The 8,773-nt window shown below is 42.9% G+C and overlaps 1 non-coding gene across 1 annotated transcript; it reads right to left on the bottom strand.

Annotated features, from left to right (window-relative positions):
• Positions 1–7,864: 7,864 nt before the first annotated feature.
• LOC119626502 (small nucleolar RNA U13) lies at positions 7,865–7,971 on the bottom strand. Its single transcript, XR_005242676.2, has one exon. It is a non-coding gene; the product is annotated as a small nucleolar RNA U13 (small nucleolar RNA).
• Positions 7,972–8,773: the final 802 nt, after the last annotated feature.

Genomic DNA, 8,773 nt, shown 5'->3' with positions numbered 1-8,773 from the left:
ACCAGATCTGATCTTGGACTTCCAGCCTCCAGAACTGTGAGAATTAAATTGCTGTTGTTTATAAGTCATCCAGTTTGCAGTGTTTTGTTATAGCAGCCTGAGTGACCAAGACAAGGGCTCAAGGCCTCCTTCAGTACCACGTTTTATGATATGTGTCCTGTGAACCGTTTGACTTCGGATCTTAGGGGAGGAGGAGGTAGCAGAGGGATTGGTAAAATGCCGGTTCCCGTACACCACTCCAGAAATTCTGATTCCATAGATTTGGGCAGGACCTGACAAATCTGCATTTAAAACAAACTTCTTGGGAGTTTTTAAAATTATTATTATTAAAGTTTGAGAACTCCCACCATGGCCCAATCTACCAAATTATAAAGGAAGAGCATGCTGGGCACAGTGGCTCATGCCTGTAATCCCAGCTCTTTAGGAGGCTGAGGAGGGTAGATCACTTGAGGTCAGAAGTTCAAGACCAGCCTGGCCAACATGGTGAAACCCCATCTCTACTAATAATATAAAAATTAGCTGGGAGTGGTGGTGCATGCCTGTAATCCCAACTACTTGGGACGCTGAGGCAGGAGAATCACTTGAACCCAGGAGGCAGAGGTTGCAGTGAGCTGAGATCACACCACTGCACTCCTGCCTGGGCAACAGAGTGAGAATCCATCTCAAACAAACAAACACAAGAAGAAGAAGAGCAGCATTAGAAAGAAAACCTGGACTGTGATAGTTGTGCCCTAAAGGGACAAGCAAAAAGAAGGGGATAAAGACTAGCAACAACCCAGAAGTGTGGTGAACAACAATTTCTAAGAAGTGACCATTCTCTACATTTATTAGGATGTGGAAGAAATGAAGTTGCCTCTCATACACACACATTCGAGAATACAAGTCTGAGGAGAACTTGCTCTGGGTGAAGAATTTTTTTTAATTCTCATATTCATGCTCAAGGAGCAAGGCATATGTTCACAAGGGGCTATGAGAGCCCTGGAGAGACCAGGTTTTCTGAGGGTAGGACACATACTTTGGCAACTTGGGGGACACATTCTTGAGCTGAACTGGTGTCTCTGGAGCCCATATGAGTTGGGCCTGTGGGGGCCCCACTGACAGGGACCCCGGCATTGCTGATAAGTGAAGGGTCTGCCACAGAGGTCTCTAACGTGACTTTCTACCACCACCTTTCCTGCTCACTCACACAGCAATAGACACAGGTATATTAAGCGGCAGCTCTTCCTTACCTTGTCATCAAACAGTCAGTTTCTGCCTTCACCATTCTGCATCTGACCTTTCACAGGTAGCAAGAGAAGAGCCTAAGGAGCAGCAGGCAACATGCTGAAGTGCAAAGCCAGGTCAAGGCTGGGTTTGTCTGAGCAGCTGGTGAGTAAGAGGTTGTGACCATGGCTCTGAGAAATATGGACAGCAGCCAGCCTGACAAAGAGAACAAAGAACTGCCCAGGGGAAGGTGAAGAAGATAACTGTCAACCCTTCAAAAAGTGAAATGGCCTTTAGTAAGATGAAGGCCAGCCCATAAGAGATGCCAGCCAAGATGGAATAATGTGCAGATTTTCATCTAAGGGTGGGAATGACCTGTTGGCCTGATCCAGGCACCCGGGCTTCTGAGATTCCCTTCCTAGCCCTGCCCACACACCCCGCACCAGACGCCCTTTCCCCAGCCTAGGTCTCTGAGTTTCTCATCCGTTGCTCACTTGTGTCTATTATATGTCTTCTTCGTTAAAATCGACGGGGGCTAATAAGCGGTGAAAACAGAGACTCCAGCTCATTTCCGTTCACCTCATTATTTGTTTCTCTTTTGGGCTGAAGCCAAACAACAAACAAACATTAGCATTCCCCCTGCAGAGCAGGCACATAGACACATGGGAGCATGTTACACACACCACACCCTCTCAGCAGGCACACATGCACACGCACACGCACACACACCTGCTCCACTGCTATTCGGCTGTACGAGGTCTCTGCGGCCCCGCTGTCTCGGGGCATCTAGGGTAACACCTCTTTCCATTTCAGACCCGGGACTGGGAAAAACGTAAGAAATTGTATAATGGAATGGCCCTGGGCAAGCAGGGAAAGCGGTAGGGAATTTCCGGAAGCACAATCCCCCCGGCCAGCACTGCTGTTAATTAAGGGCGCTGCTGGTGTTTTGCAGGCAGCTGTTTCCTCCTCCGGCCCTCCTGTTCCCCGGGCCGCCTGGGCACCGGCGCCTGCACTCTGGCATTCATTGCTCTACCGTAAGCCTTGTTTCTAGCCGTTTTCAATCAAGTGGGAGACCGTCCAAATTTCCTTCTCAATGCAAATCAGCTGTTCTAAATCCAAGCTCCCATTAAGCGCTCCAGGGGCTGACCTGACTTGGAATTTAAGCAGCAGCCCCGCCCTCCCTGGAGGGAGCGGCAGCCGGGGCTCCAGATGAGGCGGGCCTGCCTCCTAGTGGCCAAGGTGCTGCACGGCAGCTCTGAGGGCTCGCGGGCTGTGCAGCCGCCACGCGAGGACACTGGGAGGAGGCACAGTAAGAGAATCCTTAGAGCCTAACTCCCCTGTCTGCGTCGCCCTCGAGTCGTTCCAGTCCCCAAGTCCCATCCCCTTTCCCTCCCCAACATCTCTCCTCGTTGCCCCACTCTGGCTCCGTCGAACTGCAGTGGTCTGTTAGCCGGACTCTACCTCCAGCTTCTGTATCGAATCCATACACCTCGCTGCCAGTTCGTCTTCCGGACCCTTGTTGTCGATCCTCTATGATCTCTAATTAAGGCTCTGCTGAGCCTCCTCTTTACGTATAGGGAGGATCCTCAAGCGGAGAGCCACACCCTTCCTGGAGAGAAGTATCGCCAGCCACGACAAGGCGAGCCGCCTTTCTCCCCACAGGCCCAAAAAGGCGATGACCCTCCAGGCCGCGCTCACGCTGAACCTCTGTTGCTGAGCTGCAGTTCCTGGAGGTGTCCTGTCGCTCAAACGTGGGGACGCGGGAAAAAGATTGAGAAGGTAAAAGTTCAAACCAGGCAAGTTCAAACCTCTTGGCCCTTCACAATCTGGCCTCAATTTTCCCTTCTAGCCTTAGTGCTAGAGTAGAATGAAATGAAGGGTTAGAATGCCAGGTGTGCTACGTTTTAGTCATGTAACTGTATGAAAGGTTCTAAATTCTAAATGGTCTTTACAAGGTTGTTATGGAGACTAAAAGAGGTCGCCTGAGTATCACATTTAGCACAATGCTTGCCACATAGTGAATGTTCAATAAATGGCAGCTGTCATTTTCCCTCCCCCGTTAGCAACTGGTTTGCTCACAGTTCTGATACCGGCCTCGAACTGAACTTTCCATCTCTGCACCTTGGCTTTTGACACCTTGTTTGCCTGGAGCGTCCACTATCACCACTTTGGTCAAAGCCACTGTCACCTCCTGCAATAGACTCATTCATCTCCCTGCTCCCACCCACAGTTATTTTTAATCTAGCAATCAGAATTTTTTTAAGTGTAAATCAGATTATGTCACTCATCTGCTCAAACCCCTGTTGTAGCTCCCCATTTCACTCCGTGTAAAAGCCAAAGCACTCGCCATGTCCTTGAGGCCCTACATGATCTGGCTGTTTTCCCCCCTCATATTATTTCCCATAGCTTTCTCCTTTGTTCACTCTATTTCTTCCACAATGACCAATTGCTTTTGCTGGAACATACCAGCAATTTATTAATAGCCTTTGTGTTGGCTTTTCCCTCTACCCAGAATACTTTCCTCACATACCTGCATAGCTCTTTCCGTTACTTTTTCATGACTTTGCTCAGCTCGCACATTCAAAAAAAAAAAAAAAAAAAAAAAAAAACCAGCCAGGCACGGCGGCTCAAACCTGTAATCTCAGCACTTTGAGAGGTGAAGGTGACAGATAACTTGGGCCCAGGAGTTCCAGACCAGCCTGGGCAACACAGCAAAAACCCATCTCTACAAAAAATACAAAATATATTTTTTGTAGAGGACCGTGGCACACACTTGTAGTCTCAGCTACCTGGGAGGCAGGAGGACCGCTTGAGCCTGGGAGGTTGAGGCTGCAGTGTGAGCCATGATCATGCCACTGTACTCCAGCCTGGGCAACAGAGCAAGACCCTGTCAAAAAAACAAATAAGTAAAAGCCAATCCTGACCACATATTTAACATTTCAAACTGCTGTAGTTTCCCCCAGTACTTCCAAAACCCTTTATCTTGCCCAACTTCCCTTTTCCATAGCACATACCATATTCCTTACTACCTTCTAAAATAATATATATAACGAAGCCAACCATTGGCAAATGAATCTCTCATAATTTGCTGACGGGAGTGTAACTTGTTACAACTACTTTGGAAATCTTTTAGAGAGTATCTACTAAAGCTAAAAATACCTTATTTTACTCTTGTATGTAAATCTAACAAATTGCAAATCCAACAAAAAGGAGTACTTTTTGTCGGATTTATTTTGCTCATTTCTGTAAATATAATGTTATATAATATAAGATATATACTTATATATTAGTTGCTTTAATCATATGCTATATAATCATATAATGTATGATCTAATTGTGTCACACATAATAATCTTAGTTGCTTTAATCATTTCGCTAAACTAGGAACAACCCAAATGTCAATCTACTGTAAAATGAATAAATTTTTATTTTTTTCAAACAATAAGTACACAGCAATGAAAAATAAATTATTCCTGGTATTCATTAACAACATGAATGAGTCCAGAATCTAATATTGAGCAAGAGAAGTTGGAAACCAAAAACTACCTCCTATATGATTTAATTTACTTGAAGTTCAAGAAAGGCAAGACTTTAATGATAGAAGTCAGAATAGAGCTACTTATTTCTCTAACTGGGATGTAACCTAATCTTTCTGAAAACAGGGATAATATTCATCTTACAGGACTGCTGGGAAAATTGCAGATAATGTATATCTAACATCTCGTACCAAGTTCCTAGCACAGAATATTTGCTAATGAAATGATAGTTTGTATTCACATATGTTCTTAATTCATGTTAGTTTGATAATTGCCAAGTAAAAAGATAGTTTTACTAAACCCAAAGGTTCTGGTTGCATGTAACATTCATTGCCACCCAATAGCCATATCCCTTTTATTCCTTACTAATAAAATCCATATTCTTTTTCAGGACACCTATGTGCCCAGCCCTGAAAGATAAAGCATGACAAGTCTAAGCCAATCAAGAAACTCTCATACCCCTTTGCCAGATATTCACTCTCCCAACTCCTCCTTGTGGCTAGGGGTGCCCATGTGCCCAGTTTTGGCCAATGAGATTTAAAGAGCAATTCTGATGGCAAATTGCTTAGGAAAGATTTCTCCTCTTTACTGAAAGGAGATAGACACACACTCTCTAGCTACCTCCTGTTTTCTGCCTTTGCACAAATGATTCCCAGAGCTATGACAACCATATTTTTACCGTGAGAATCATAAAGGTAATAACACACAGTCCTAAAATAGCAGTTATCAGTCACCTACCTTCAGACTTTTTGTTCTAAGAGTTAATTATCTTTATTATTTAAGCCATCATTAGTTAATTATTCTGTTACTTGTAGCTGAAATCATTCCTAACTGTGACTGTTCCCTTATAAAGTACTAGTGTACAAAAGAGAATCATAAACTGATAAGACATCTTACTGTGCTCTCTTTAATTTTCCCAGTGTCTTCGTGTCTTCGTGGTGCTTTTATGAGTCTCCTCCTTACCAGTTTACTAAAATGTCATTTTCTAGTCAAATATCTTTCAATGGTATATGAACTCACTAATAAGACCAATAACTTTCCAAAGGCCTTTAGGGCTAAGACATACATTTAAAACTCAGGGAAATTCTACACAGTTGCTGACTCCTGTTGGAGGTTGACCAACTGCTAAACTCTGACAGTAACACATATTAACCTACATTTGTGCACAAGCACACCAGAGTGCCAATTCTGTAACTGTAAATACACTGTGAACAGTTGGTCCATCCAAGCAGGGCTCATTCCTGGTTGGCAAGGCAAATTACTATGATGCTAATAAAGTTCTAGGCCCCTCCCTTGCATAAGCCGTTTTCATGCTTGGGACCCAAGCAATGTGTTCCCATAGTCATAAGCTTTTGTAAAACTTGTGAGCTAGGTTAACTAAAATCGTTAAGACCTCTGTCTCTTTCCTCTCCAGCTTACTATTTGTTACACTTGCTCTTCTGTAGGGTGTTAACTACAATCAGTTAAGACTTCTGACTCTTTCCTCTCCAGCTTACTGTCTGTTACATTTGCTCTTCTGTAGGGTGGTCTTTTTGTTTGTTTTAGAGATGGAGTCTTGCTCTGTCACCCAAGCTGGAGTGCAGTGACGCCATCTCAGCTCACAGCAACCTCCACCTCCAGGGTTCAAGTGATTCTCCTGCCTCAGCCTCCCAAATAGCTGGAATTACAGGCGCACACCACCACACCAAGCTAATTTTTCTTTTTTTGTATTTTTAGTAGAAATGGGGTTTCCCCATGTTGGCCACGCTGTTCTCAAACTCCTGACCTCAGGTGATCTGCCTGCCTTGGCCCTCCAAAGTGCTGGGATTACAGGCGTGAGCCACCGCACCTGGTCAAGGGTGATTTTAAAGAGGCAAGGGGTGATTGGATTCAGCTAAGGGGAAGCTGACTTGAAGAGACATAGAGTTTGGGTTAAGAAGGTTATTTATATGTGGTTCACTTCCATATCTAAGTTATTGTTAGCTATCGTGGTGCAGGAATGGCTTCCAGCAATATTTCCAATGCTCCTTTGCTACTCAACCAATATCTGCCAGACAGGTGCAACGCTAGAGGTCATATTGTGATTTTTTTTTTTTTTTTTTTTTTTTTTTGAGACGGAGTCTGGCTCTGTCACCCAGGCTGGAGTGCAGTGGCCGGATCTCTGCTCACCGCAAGCTCCTCCTCCCGGGTTTACGCCATTCTCCTGCCTCAGCCTCCGGAGTAGCTGGGACTACAGGCGCCCGCCACCTCGCCCGGCTAGTTTTTTGTACTTTTTAGTAGAGACGGGGTTTCACCGTGTTAGCCAGGATGGTCTCGATCTCCTGACCTCATGATCCGCCCGTCTCGGCCTCCCAAAGTGCTGGGATTACAGGCTTGAGCCACCGCGCCCGGCCCATATTGTGATTTTAATGTAACCTATTGTACTCGGCATTGGAAGTCTGTAGGTAATCACATAGACAAAGTTTTCAAAAGTATGAAACCAGAAGCTAGCCTGTGGAAAATTCTGCCAATCTTCAGTTATGTAAAAGTCTGAGCAGAGGATTTAATTCTCAAAGACGCCTGGTCAAAATGGAAGTTATGTCCTGTCGAGAATATACATGATAAGCAGTATATGCAATTATAAACCCAATATTTTTTATTTTTGAGGTAAATCACACAAAATAGAATTTATCAGAAATCTTGTATTGTAGGACACAAACCAGTGCCAGGTTCACACTGACTGTGTCTGTTTAGTCATGTATTTTATACATCCCAATATGTTGGATCACATCGCATCCTGAAGACAAAGAGCAGCTTTAGAGAAAAGAGAATGAAAAAGTATTCATCAATAAATTACAACAACTAAAGAAACATTCCAGTGATAAAATCACCACATGTATTTATAAAATAAGCCCATGTACATAGTATAAATAAGTAGCTTAATGCAATGATGTTTAAAATGGATTTTACTTACTCCTCTATGTACCTTAATTTCATGTAGCTTTGTGTATTTATTCAGAATTATTGATTATATTAAAATTCAAAAGACTTATATAGGTATATGTAAGACAATTCATTAATAAAAGAATTACATAATTTTTCCTGGACTTTTGATGTTTGTGACGTATTTGTCAACATTTTATTCTTTTTGAATTTTTCTTCTTTCATGACAGACACGGTATGTATGCATGTTGTAACAGGGTTTGAAGGAAGCACATCTCACACAACTCACATGTGAGAACCCAATCCTCACATTTATGAAATACAAAAGGATCAGCATTTTAAAATTTGTAATTTGTGGATTTTTCTCATTCCAAGTAAATAGTTGTTTACATACCCAATTTTTTATCTTTGTTTTTGTTTTAATTTTTTATTTCTTTTTTATTTTTTCTATTTTCTAGACAACCAATTTTTTATTCCTAACTTTGCATTCTTTTTCTTAAAGAAAGCCTCTGCCAAATTGTGTAAGCTCCTACCCCTGGTGATCAGGCAACAGTCACAATCAGTTAAAACTGCAAATGATATTTACCAATTTGGTTACCTTGGAAGTTCTTTCAATGTCAGGCTTTAAAAGGGCAAGAGTATTAACTGAGAAGAATTGAAGCCACTTTATTGAATGCCCTACATAGTTTGTTAGGTGAACATAACTTAATGTTAAAATAGAACACTTCTCACCTCAGTTTCTCCAGAGGGACTGACATTGTAGCTCTCAGGTACCAATGTGTGCATGGGACAGAACCCAGTAAGAGGAATCTAAAACAAAACAAATCTTGATGTTTGGGTTTGGTTTCAAAATTTAAGGTCATTTATCCAAGGGCTTCTTTCTCTCTTCAAGAATAGAAAAGATTTGTTGCAGAGTAAGAAGAAAGAAGAAAAATTCTAGTGAGAAGGATTTTTTGGAAGTTTTTGCTGTAAACCTGAAGTCCTGTATCTCAAGAGGAAATAAGGGGTGAGGGGTCACCTGAACCTCCCTCAAGTTTTGAGGGCCTTCAACACGGCCATTCTGAGAGTCTAATGTGAGTCACCTGAAGTTTGAAAGACAGTGAGCTGAGGGCTGATTTCTGCCCCAGAAAATC

The sequence above is a fragment of the Chlorocebus sabaeus genome, chromosome 20 (assembly GCF_047675955.1).
Source record: "Chlorocebus sabaeus isolate Y175 chromosome 20, mChlSab1.0.hap1, whole genome shotgun sequence".
NCBI classification, from domain to species: Eukaryota; Metazoa; Chordata; class Mammalia; order Primates; family Cercopithecidae; genus Chlorocebus; species Chlorocebus sabaeus.
The sequence above is the reverse complement of the archived record's forward strand: the minus strand, read 5'-3'. Positions and strand labels throughout refer to the sequence as shown.